Source organism: Culex quinquefasciatus, chromosome 1 (genome assembly GCF_015732765.1).
Source record: "Culex quinquefasciatus strain JHB chromosome 1, VPISU_Cqui_1.0_pri_paternal, whole genome shotgun sequence".
Lineage (NCBI taxonomy): Eukaryota > Metazoa > Arthropoda > Insecta > Diptera > Culicidae > Culex > Culex quinquefasciatus.
This window is the reverse complement of record NC_051861.1, coordinates 104,103,607-104,116,605: the sequence shown is the minus strand read 5'-3', so window position 1 is coordinate 104,116,605 and position 12,999 is coordinate 104,103,607. Positions and strand designations below refer to the sequence as shown.

At 34.8% G+C, this 12,999-nt stretch overlaps 1 protein-coding gene across 1 annotated transcript in view; it reads right to left on the bottom strand.

Annotated features, from left to right (window-relative positions):
* Nucleotides 1–8,789, bottom strand: part of LOC6054826 (probable glutathione peroxidase 2) — a 37,594-nt gene extending 28,805 nt beyond the window's left edge. The window contains exon 1 of the mRNA XM_038266944.1: nucleotides 8,673–8,789. The gene's annotated coding sequence lies outside the window, so the exon portion shown is untranslated. The remainder of the gene's footprint in view (nucleotides 1–8,672) is intronic.
* Nucleotides 8,790–12,999: the final 4,210 nt, after the last annotated feature.

Sequence of the window (12,999 nt, the reverse complement as noted above, 5' to 3'; positions counted from 1 at the left end):
TGGAAATTGTCACAACAAATTCTATAATCTCTTGAAAACACGTTCTACATTATAACATCATTTCTGTTAAATAAATACTGAGCATTTATAAAATTTTCGATCAGTTCGAAAGGTTAACACTTTTGAATAAATTCTCCTTTATTTTGCCTTCCTCACGTTACTGAGGAAAGGCTATAAAATCACTCGAAAAATAAACTTCTCAATTAGACCTCCTAGACCCACCTTCATGTATACCTATCGACTCAGAATCAAATTCTGAGCAAATGTCTGTGTGTGTGATGGGATGTTGATCAAAAAATTGTCACTCGATTATCTCGACATTGGCAGAACCGATTTTGTCCGTTTTGACGTCATTCGATCCGTCTTGGGGTCCCAGGGAGTTGCCAGCCCTGCCATCGAGAGCAGAAGCTGGAGCTGTGCGGTCCGCGGAATTTCAATTATTTGAACGTTTATTTTATAGTCATGACCTTGGAAAGAAGTGGGAAGTTTGTAAAATGTGTGGATTTACTTGTGGAAAGTGAAGATTTCCTTTAGTTTTATAAATTTGACCAGTTTTCGCAATTTTAATTTCTACGACGCCTGGTTTGACGGGTTTGACAGTTTAAGCAAATCGTCGCGGTTGCTTGGGTCTTGCAGTTGTATTAGTGAGATGTGAGCTAGCTAGCTCTAAGGGTGGTATTCAACCTGTTTTTTTTCTACGCCTAAAATAACAAAAATCAAATAGTGCGAAAGAAAATAATAGTGTGCAAAGGAAGGTTTCTGGAAGCTGCGCTCAAACAGTTTTATCTACTACTGGAGGAGGTGTTGCAGATGAAGAGGAAGTACTTGGAAGATCAGTGAAACTACACTAAGTTCTACGATCGGGTGAAGTCGGTCGGAAATGGTGGATATTGCGCTGAAACCGCAGTATCCAATCTGCAGCTGACCAAGAATTTCCAGAGAATCTGTACTCCAAGATGTGTTCAAGCTGCTCGCAGCTGGAATTCCGGGCGCTTGCGAACAAAACAGAAAACAACGTCCGGGTGCTTGAAAGCTGCCTAGAAATTGGACAACCAGTCGATCCAGAAACTTGGTGAGATCTATCCGAACTGAAAATTTAAAATGATGCGCGCTGATCCCTGTTTGCATGATGGGATTGGAAGTTTAAAGATAGATCGAGAACCCGTCTGGTTTTTGCTCTATGTTTAGGCGGGGCCAGACAATGCCCAACGACCTCAGAATTGGACCGCAAGGAGCTCTGTCATTCTGAAATGGGTCGTTGGAAGCTGCGCGAGGGCTATCACCACCTAATACCAGGGACTGAGATAAGCTGTATCAGCATAACCCAAGTCTGATACAAACTATACTTTCCCATAATTTCGCTACCGGCTAGCGAGTATTGGATTGGACCACACACACACATTCGATCCGTCTTGGGGTCCCATAAGTGTGCAGTTTAGTTAAGTACTTCAAAAGTTGCGCTAAAAAAAAGATTTTAGCAAAAGTCCGGAAGATTGCAAAAAGGGTGGTTTAAGTCAGAAAGTCCGTCATGCTATACATTTTCAGAAAGGTATTTAAAACACCTTTCTAACGCGTCCAAGACATTAAATCGAACAAATCTATCAAAAGTTATAAGCACTTAAGTGTTATTTATACGCTTTTTGGAGGCCGGATCTCAGATATGTTGATGAAAACGTTGTCCGGATTTCTCATGTGACCTATCGTTGGATAGGTATTCAAAAGAGCTTTCCAACGCGTCCAAAACATTGAAGGTCTGACAACTCTATCAAAAGTTTAAGCACTTCAGAGTTATTTATGCACTTTTTGAAAGTCGGATCTCAAATATTTTGATGGAAACGTTGTCCAGATTTCTAAATTCAAAAAACCTTTCTAACGCGTCCAAAACATTGAAGATCTGACAACCATATCAAAAGTTATATGTACTTAAGTGTTATTTACGCACTTTTTGCATTTTGGATAGCACCCTTTAAATGTGAGGAAGGCGCCAACCACCTAATCTAATCTAATCTAATCAAACACAAGCGCAGCCAGTCCGAAGAAAGTATCCTGGAAGAACATGTGATTAGATTACGCCCCATGTTCTTTCTTGTCAATATTGATGATTGTAGTACATTCGAGCATCCCCGAAACGTATTACACTCATAAAAGCGGCCAGGCCTACTGCGTTGCATTAACCGCAGAGAGGATTCTGTGAACGGATCACATTTCACAGAATCTACAGGGGAGGAAGGATGCGTGGACATACCGTACGAAACGCTCCGGAGAGGAAGGCGCCAACCGCCAAATTTATCCTTGCCTGATAATTAAAATTATGGAGTATTTTAGACCTGGATAAAAGTGAAAAAAATATTTTTTAGGCAGATGAGTATTCCAAATAGTGAAACATTAAAAATTTAACAATTTTTAGAAATATTCTTGTGCGTAAAATATTTCAAAAATAAAAACAACAATTGATGTTTTTGATCTTTATAGTTATTTGATTTTAGTTTTTTATTGCATCAAGTCTATCCTCTTCTTTTCTTTATTTTTAATCCAAGATAAAAATACAAAAAAATCCTGTATCATTCTAAACACTTGTTTTCATTTCCAAACACTTGTTTCATAACTTATTTTTACGGCTCGAGACCTTGATTGGCTTTAGATTTTTTTATTGAAAAATGGCTTAAAATCGCGCCACTTTTCTGTGGTATTATTTTAAAATAAATTTCATTCATTTATTCTCTACTTTATTGAGCGTTTCAAGAGTTTTTCTTAAAACATCCTTAAAGCTATGGGGTTTCTCTGTTTGATGGACCTTTAAAAAACCCCCTAGGTTTGTATTCAAAAACAAAGAAACTGCACTGTTGAAGCTCTGAGTGGCAATTGTAATAATTTTTGATGGAAAATTTTACGTATAATTCAAACAAATACAAAAAATCTAATTGAACTGTTTCCAAGACAAATTTATGATTACAATTTGTTTATATGTCCTGCTTGATTATATGGAAGGATTTCAGGTAGATAATTGTGTTCAAGTGCTTATTTTTAGAAAATAAAGTTTTCAAAACATCTATCATTCGTCAGCTTCTTTTAATTTCATTTGTGGTTCCTGCCGTTTATTGGTTCATTAATTGTCGTAGAGGGCTCATATTTGGCATGAGTTCATCTCATTTATAGACAAACAAACGCTGAAAGTTTCATCCAAATCGGAGCACCTCGATACGACCTGTTACACATTGGTGAAAAACTCGCTCTTAATTTCTTATTTTTGGTTTTATGGCAATAATTTCCTAAAAACAAAGCTTACAAAAGCCTAGATTTGATTTGAATTAATTTTTGAAATTTTGTAGGAAAATTTGAATCCAACCTGATATAAACGGTTGGACATTTTTTTCTGGTTTGATTTCACATTTTTCAAAAACTCAAAAAAAATTTTAATATTTTTTTTTGTATAAAAAAAAACAATATTTTCTAAGGAACTTGCCATGAGGACTTCTCAGTGGGCTGGATTCCATAATAGTTTCAAAACCAGCCCGCGGATCGCAGTTTGGTGACCACTGCACGGAGCAAAAAGTGTTCCGAAAATCATGAAAATAGGAACCAGTGTTCAATGCCATGGTACGTTTATGAAAATCGTACCATGGAATTTGAACACTTTGTTCGTGGTTCCCATTTTCATGAACGCTTGTTCACGATTTTGGGAACCCTTTTTTCTCCGTGTGCGGTAGACCCACCTTCAAGTCGTCTTGCTCGAGTTATCTTGCCACAGGCCGAATTCAGTTGAGGACATAATTTGTTGCCTCACCTTTTTTCGTTCACAGATCCCCAAAATAAGTGTTTTTTTCGGAATTGCCAAAAATGTCGCAAATTTTTTTTTTCAGTACTTCTCGTATTTATCCCACTAGGCAGAGCCTCGTTGGATAAAAGTAAAACTTGTGCACGAAGTTATGACTTATGATGAACTCGTACATCTTTTTACCATTTTTTGGGTTTTTGAAGGAGAGGGAAAAGTTTCACCCCCAAAAATACTTTGCAAACGCAACTTCTTAAAACAAACCCTTGAAAACTGAAATCGCAAAAAATCCTCTCCCTACAAAAGCAAAATAAAATGAACAAATGAACGCGCTTTTTTTTCTTGCAAATTTAATTCCGTGTAGATTTCGGAAGGTAGATGAAAAGTTTTCCTGTCTTCGAGAACAAGACGCCCCTCTTTCCTTCTTTCACCGCGGTGGAATGTCATCGGGAAAAGTTTGAAAGGAGTTTGTTTTTGCTTGTGCTGGAGAAAGAAAAAAAAAATGAGAACTTTGGCAATAAGGAAATGGATCGTGTAACCTTTCGGAAAGTTACGCTGTTTCATTTGTAATGAGACATGGTACAAATTTGTGCAAAGGTTTGACGAAGGAAATTTTATACCGTGAACTGAAGTGAACCTGATTTGATGTTTCGGTATTATTTGTAATATTCGAACGATTTTATCAGGACAATAATATTTTTTTTTATTTTAGCAATTTTGTAAACAATTCTTATATTAAATTAATTTTTGGAAAGATTGTTATTTTTTCATAAGCTTTTATATTAGTTCAACTACATATTTCAATACATCAGAACAAGCTCTCAAAATACTGTTTTTTAAAGTAGAAATTCAGGGTTAAAAATTTAGAGAAAAATAATGTTTTAAGTCAATTTTGGACCAAGAGATCGAAAAAAATAATAGAGCGCCCAGTTTTTGCTTTTTCTACAATGTATTTCTTATGGAGCCAACTGTCAAACACTGCTCGATGACGGGTGCTCATTAAACTCTTATAAAACGTTCCATAAAATTTAAGAAACCATATTAATAGTTACCTAAATTTTTTTTTCTGGTATTTATTCTGTTTGAAACATTCCAGAATTTTTAGATACATTTCCAACCACTTTTCGCTTTTTTCCGGAAGTTTTTGGTAGACAAAAAATAGTTTTTGCCGATTTTCAGAAACAAAGTTCGCAAAATGCTTCATATTTTTACAGTTGTTCAACAAAATTAACAAAACATACAAAATAAGAAAGATTTTTAAAACTAAACACATCATTACATCTAGGCTACTGTTAAACATTTGAGCAGTTCTCTCAGATTTCGGTCATTCGATTTTTTTGTATTTTTTAATCCGGCTGAAACTTTTTTGGTGCCTTCGATATGCCCAAAGAAGCCATTTTGCATCATTTGTTTGTCCATATAATTTTCCATACAAATTTGACAGCTGGCCATACAAAAATGATGTATGAAAATTCAAAAATCTGTATCTTTTGAAGGAATTTTATCATCGATTTGGTGTCTTCGTCAAAGTTGTAGGTATGGATATGGACTACACTGAAAAAAATGATACACGGTAAAAAAAATGGTGATTTTTTATTTACTTTTTTATCACTAAAACTTGATTTGCAAAAAACACTATTTTTATTTTTTTTATTTTTTGATATGTTTTAGAGGACATCAAATGCCAACTTTTTAGAAATTTCCAGGTTGTGCAAAAAATGTTTGAGCGAGTTATGAATTTTTGAATCAATACTGATTTTTTCAAAAAATCGAAAAATTGGTCGCAAAAATTTTCAACTTCATTTTTCGATGTAAAATCAAATTTGCAATCAAAAAATACTTTACTGAAATTTTGATAAAGTGCACCGTTTTCAAGTTAAATCCATTTTAGGTGACTTTTTTGAAAATAGTCGAAGTTATTCATTTTTTTAAATTAGTGCACATGTTTGCCCACCTTTGAAAAAAAAATATTTTTGAAAAGCTCAGAAAATTCTCTATATTTTGCATTTTTGAACATTGTTGATACGACCCTTAGTTGCTGAGATATTGCCATGCAAAGGTTTAAAAACAGGAAAATTGATGTTTTCTAAGTCCCACCCAAACAACATACGATTTTCTAATGTCGATATGTCAGCAACTAATGGTCCGATTTTCAATGTCAAAATATGAAACATTCGTGATATTGAATGTTTGGCCCTTTTGAAATGTTAGTTTTGTTTTAAATATTTTTTTCGAAAAGATCGGAAAATTTCAGGAATGTTTCATATTTTAAAATTGAAAATCGGACCATTAGTTGCTGAGATATCGACATTAGAAAATTGTTTGTTGTTTGGGTTGGACTTAGAAAACATCAATTTTCCTGTTTTTGAACCTTTGCATGGCAACATCTCAGCAACTAAGGGTCGTATCAACAAAGTTCAAAAATGCAAAATATAGAGAATTTTCTCAGCTTTTCAAAAATATTTTTTTTCAAAGGTGGGCAAACATGTGCACTAATTTAAAAAAAAATAATGAAAAACTTCGACTATTTTTAAAAAAGTCACCTAAAAATGGATTTAACTTGAAAACGGTGTACTTTATCAAAATTTCACTAAAATACTTTTTGATTGCAAATTTGATTTTACATCGAAAAATGAAGGTTAATTTTTGCGACCAATTTTTCGATTTTTTGAAAAAATCAGTATTGATTCAAAAATTCATAACTCGCTCAAACATGTTTTGCACAACCTGGAAATTTCGGAAAAGTTGGCATTTGATGTCCTCTAAAACATATTAAAAAATAAAAAAAATTAAAAGTAGTGTTTTTTTGCAAATCAAGTTTTAGTGATAAAAAGTTAAATAAAAAAATCACCAAATTTGTTTTACCGTGTATCATTTTTTTCCAGTGTAGTCCGTATCCATACCTACAACTTTGACGAAGACACCAAATCGATTAAAAAAATCCTTCAAAAGATACTGATTTTTGAATTTTCATACATCAGTTTTGTATGGCCAGCTGTCAAATTTGTATGGAAAATTATAGCATAGCATAGCATAGCATAGCATAACGGGTCTGCACCACGCTGTAGGGGGTGCCACAATGGTCAATTCAATATTCTTAGACAATTTGATTGCTGCCCGGTACAACCAAGAATATCTAAGAACGTAAATTTCCACACTGTGCTCCAAGGCTACGCCCATACAGTCCCGTGGGGATTTGGGAGGGGATGTTTTTGTTGTTCACTAGTGGCAAAAGTGCAGGGAACCCATGCGACTTTTAAAAGTGAACGGAATATTTTTGGGAGGTTTGGGATGGGGGTTAGGGGCATTTCATCGGGCCGATGAAAATGGTTGAGTGCGTAATGTATTTAATGATTTGAATGTTTGTAAGTGTAAATGTGAGTTTGTAGTGTATTATCTAATAAGCATATAGTTTTGTAATAATGATAAATAATAAATATAATAAATATAGTAAATAAGATAAATATAATATATATAATAAATACAATCAAGATGATTCCAGGAAGCTGTAAAATAAAACAGTTATTTAAAATATAATTGCTCCAGATGGTTCCCATGCTGTTTTAGAAAGTTTCGTTAATTTAAGCAATTTGATCATATATGGTATGAGGAGATGGTATATTACAGGAAAGGAATAGGATAAGGAATAATATGAACATTTAAATAAATCATATAGTTAGTAGGCAAATTTACATGTAGACATTTGATTTAAAATAAATGATTCCAGGAAGCTGTAAAAAATGAAAATAATTTTAAAACTAATACTCCAGATGGAAACACAGATAAAACAACAAAGACACAAGAATCCTAACACGCGGCTTCGCACCTTCCACATAATTCGACATGAACACGATCACGAATACAGCACAAAAAGAACGCCACAAAAATCCATCTTCCCGGCGCTGCTGCTCACACGATAAATCTGTCAAATTTGTATGGAAAATTATATGGACAAACTAATGATGCAAAATGGCTTCTTTGGGCATACCGAAGGCACCAAAAAAAGTTTCATTCGGATAAAAAAATACAAAAATTAAAATTTAAGAAAAAATACCGATTTCGTAGAGAATTGCACATTTGCAATATATCAATGGATTCATAAAAATATGTTTCTCTAGAGAAGGGCTTAACCGATTTGTGCTCCCATAAGTCAAAATTTGCAAAAAGATTGAAAATTCTTCATTTGAATAAAAATGCGTAAAAATTATTAATTTTGACAATAATTATTATTTTGCTCCCCTCATTTTTTTTGATTGGGGGTGGAGGAGTGAAAAAAGCTGGAAATAACATTTGTAATGGCCTTATCGGATCAATAATTTAAACACAAAAAATATTTTTCCTCTCCTTTAACTTCCGTCACCGAGTTCTCTAATTAACGACAAAAGCCACAAGTCGCAATTGAAAGTGACAGTGTTTTCACCCGGTCCGGTGGGGCGAAAGCAGTGCCAGGAAATGTTGCTGGTATAAAAATAAACCTGAAACGTGATTGTATCGTCACGCAGCGGCGACACCGAGGGAAAGCTCCCAGCAAGTGAGTCAAGGGACTTTTTTTTGTTCCGGTCACGCAACCACATTAAGAGGGAAACGGGGGACAAACTAGCAACACTATTTCTTAAGGTGTCGATAGGGAGTGCTAGAATGTCTCATAAAAAGTTTTAATTAGTGAGTTTAATGGCGGTGGTTGTGTATGCTTCAACAAATTATTACACACAAAGTAAAATGTAAAAAAGGCAAACTGTTTTCAAAGTCAATTAATAAAGCCTAAATTGGAAGCTGAACCTCTCCCTAAACTGATCATCGATCAAAAGTGCTTAAAGTGAAAAATGTGCCCGAAAGACGAAAGAAAGCTAAAAAAAATGAATTGCTTTTCCTTTTTTTCTCCCCCTGATTGACTGATTACCGAAAGGCACCATTCACCAACCACTGTTGCCCTCTGTCTTCACACACAGGCCAATTCATACTGCTGGATGATGGTTGGATGCTGCGCACTTTTTTGGTGTCCTTGTTTTGTCACGGCCTGCAGCTTGATCCACACCACACACTCTGTTGCTTTTCTCTTGATTTTTCCCGCTCACTCTCTCGCTCTTTCGGGGGAAAAGTATCTCAGAGCAGGGACTCTGATAGTGGCTCGTTAAACGGATTCTCTTTGGGCTGATGTTAATCACAGCTCTCTTGTGTTTTATTTTTTGCTTTTTTGGTGGAGGTTTGTAGGTGATAACACAAGGGTAAATTTGGGGAAAGATCAATAAATTTTCACCCCTCGAGGGGAGGTTCCATTGCAATTTGATGATTGAGATGAAAATTATCTCATTATTTTTTAATTTATAAATTGGTTAATTATTTCAAAACAATATCTTATAATAATAACTAACCTTTACCATTTGTTTAAGGAGTCGCATGATACTTCAAGCGACATAGTCACAACTTGTAAAGTACCATGCGTCTCCATCAAAACAAATTGATCCAAAAATGTTCGCCGTAGGTGTTACTGAGAGTTTTACAACACTCAAATAATGAAGTAATTGTAAAATGGGACGCCCAATTTGATGGCGTCCGGCGTCAAAATAAACATATTTTTCATCGAAAAAAAAAGAAAGGTATAAAAACTCTGCCATTTTCCGTTACTAAACTGTAATTTTTTTTGAAACATGTCATTTCAAGGGAAATTTAATCTACTTTTCGAATCTACGAGGAAGGGTAATTGTTCCTTTCAGAATAAAAATTTTCATTTTAAAATTTCGTGTTCTTTCTAACTTTACAGGGTTATTTTTTAGGGTGTACCAACGTTCAAAGTTGTAGAGCAGACAATTACAAAAAATTTGATACGTAAATACTAGGCGTTTGCTTGTAAACATCAAGAGTTATTAATAATTTCAAGAAAAATTAGAATCCTGCGCTCCAATTAATCGCCGCAGAAAGATATCGTCGCAAAGGAAAAGTATAGATGAGAGAGTAGAGTAGGCTTAGAAAAAATCAAACTGAAGTTGTCTGTCAATTTAAGAAAATCGTGATAATGCGCTCTGTACAGGTAATTTTAGTAGAATTACTAAATTCAACAATTTTTCTAAAGTATTTTTTGTAGAAATGGTGACAGCGGCCACGACTTCGTCCGGAATGGCCGGGAAGACGACGTTGGCTGGACAGTTCGCGTGTGGACGAAGCAGTTGTTGAAGCGACGGAGTTGTCGGTGCGGAAATGCGACGGCTACCCCGGGACCTGCTGTGGGCAGCGTGCTGCCCGTACTATGTCGTTTCCAAGTCATGTGTAGAGTCAAGTGTCGAGGATGTTGGAACCCGCATTGGGTCAATGGTAGGAAGGTGAGTAATAACTATTTTTTCAAGAAGTTCTTTAAAACATCTCATTTTTTTCAGGTCCGCCCCACATTCTAGAGCTGCAGAAGAGATCAACCTGCACAACGCAATGGTCAGCGAGGCACTCTCCATAGCCACGACCACCGTACTGGCGTTCTAATCCACCAGCGACGTAAACCCGGTAGTTGGTTCCGGCCCGGGAGGTGGCCAAAATTTACCAAAAAAAATACAATTTCAATGTGATTTGAACTGTAAACAATTTTTAAACGAAATAGAAGAACAAACTAACTATAGTTTATTACTTAAAGAACCGCGTGCGTGGATAATTTTATTAGAAAAAGTCAAGTGTTTCATCTCGAGCTGAGATTCGAGCATCTCGCTTATACAATTTGTAATGGCCTTGAGACTTTTTTTTTAAAGGTTTGGCTCGCATTTTTAATTTTTCGAAATTCTCTGGCTGGCTGAAGATTACGAAGAATTCAACTACCTACACCAAAGAACTTAACAGAAAGCTTATAAGTGCAATTGCCTTCTTCACGCAGAAACCTAACTGTCTTAAATCTGGGAAGAGGCACCATGTCAAACCTCACAAATTCGAATTAATAGGATATTATTAAGAGCAAGTAGAAGAATTTAAAATAATATTTATATTTTCCGTAAAAATCACTTGCTGCCTGCAATAAACCCACTCAAAACGCAAAATGATACATTTGATCGCGAAAATCAACAAGATTGCTACGATGAATTCAAAAAACTATTGCGCTCGTATCTTTGAGGCCCCTACAAGAAAATCACCAAAACTGATATTTTCTCAATACGCGCAATATCACGATTTTACGAAAAAAAAGTTTTGAAAAAGTTGATCGTCGCTGATCATGGCCGTTCATGGCCACCCGCGACAGACACGGACGACGAAAAAAAGAGAAACGCAAAAAGCTAGGGTACGTTATCCATTAGTGGACCCCTTTCCTATAGTGGACCCTCTGAAGTGTTTTTGATGAAAAAATCAATGAAATCACAATTTCAAGCGTGTTTTTGTCTACAAATCTTTAATTTGGCATGTTCAGCATAATTTAAAACAATGTTGGCTGACACTGACGTGTCCTTTCAGCCAAAATAAGTGTTTTGAGTTCGACATCTGAAATCAGCCATGGCCACTAGCATTTTCACAACAAAACTGCATGTATATTTAATGATTGAATTAACTATCCAATCATTTTTTGACTGATTATTCAACTTCAGCTGGTCGAAATAATGTAAGTTTAAGAAACTTTACTAAAATAAAGCGAAGAACTGCTCATTTTCGAGCAAAAAATAGGGGGGTCCAATATAGGACAACGAAAATCTAAACTTTGCCAAAAGTGGACCCCTGTTAATTTAACTTACAAAAATAAAGAAAACTGTGTATTTAAGCAAAAGTTTGTCTTAAATATACAATAAATGCTTGTTGTAATCAACCTAAACGCATATTTTTTCAATTATGAGTATAAATATAGATGTTTTCATGTTAAAAGTACCAAATATGCTGAAACCGAAAGAATTTATAATTAATCAAAACTTTAGTTAATGGTACTTAACTGAAGCATCATAGTTGCAGTTTGAAATGATATTTTATAATAATAAATCAATTACAAAACATTTTTTTAAATAAACATGCGTGGTTTTATCAGCAACTGTAAACAAATCTATTGTTTAGTTTTGGTCAATCATTTATGTATTTAATATGAAAAAATGTGCATCAAAATTACTTTTTTTAAATTATTTTATGTTTACAGTGGTTTTTGAAACGTTTTCTCTGATCTTTTTCGGAAATAGATGTGTTTAAATGTCTTTTTGGTTTTTTTGTTGTTTAAAGCCAAATTTGTTAACAAAACATATTTGTTCATGATGAAAAGTGAGCAAAATCCATCTTTTATTCATTATATCTATCATTAGACCTACACAATGCATCAAAACATCAAATATCGGTTAAATTAGGTATAAAAATAACAGTTTGCCTATAGTGGACCCGGGTCCATAATCGGATTATGGACCCGGGTCCACTATAGGAAAAGGGGGTCCATAACAGGCAAAAAAAAACTTTTTTTTCAAATGGCTATTTTTCTGCTCAAAAACAAAAAACTGATGAAACAAATACTCAAAATTGTTCAAAACACTCCAGATTCCATTATTTTGTTCAAAGGGTGATGAAAAAGTGCTTAAAATATTGAAAATTTGTGAAAAATGTGCTTCGGCTCTACTAGGGGGTCCACTAATGGTTAAAATACCCTACTTTTTTACCGGTGCCACTAGGAACAAATTAGTCGATCATTTTTGACCGCACACTGTTTCTTTATCGTTGTATTATTCTCTTCTTTGGCGTTAGATTAGATTAGATTAGATTAGTATTATTCTCTTCTTTGGCGAATTTCAGGAATCGAGTTTGGCATTTTGCATATCAGCTGCTTCCTTGCTGTGAAGAATTCTGTAAACACATTTGAAAATGCTGGATGGAAATGTTAGAAAAAGTCTGATTCAAGCCTAATTTGGAAGTTTAACGCAATTTTCTGCCTCATTTCACATTGAAAAATGCAAGATTTGCAAAATATTCGCCGTTAACTTCAGAATTCGCAAAAGTGTATAGGTTCCAATATGTTTTCCCCCATTTTCATTTGTTGATCCAGAAGTTTCTCAGAAACTGCATCTGCGCATCTGTCAAATCGTCTGTTTGACAATCGCTGATCGCTGAGGGTGAGTGCGAAGGAAGATAGGAAGGTGCGGTCCAAGGTATGTAGATTGGTAAGGTAAGACGGGGTTTCCTGCTGTCCAAATAATTAATTAGCACGAAACCAAGATTTTATATGAAAATTTTCAGAAAGGTGAAAATTTAGTTTTTTGAAAAAAAAAAATATTTGTTTTGAAAGCGTATTTCGGTTC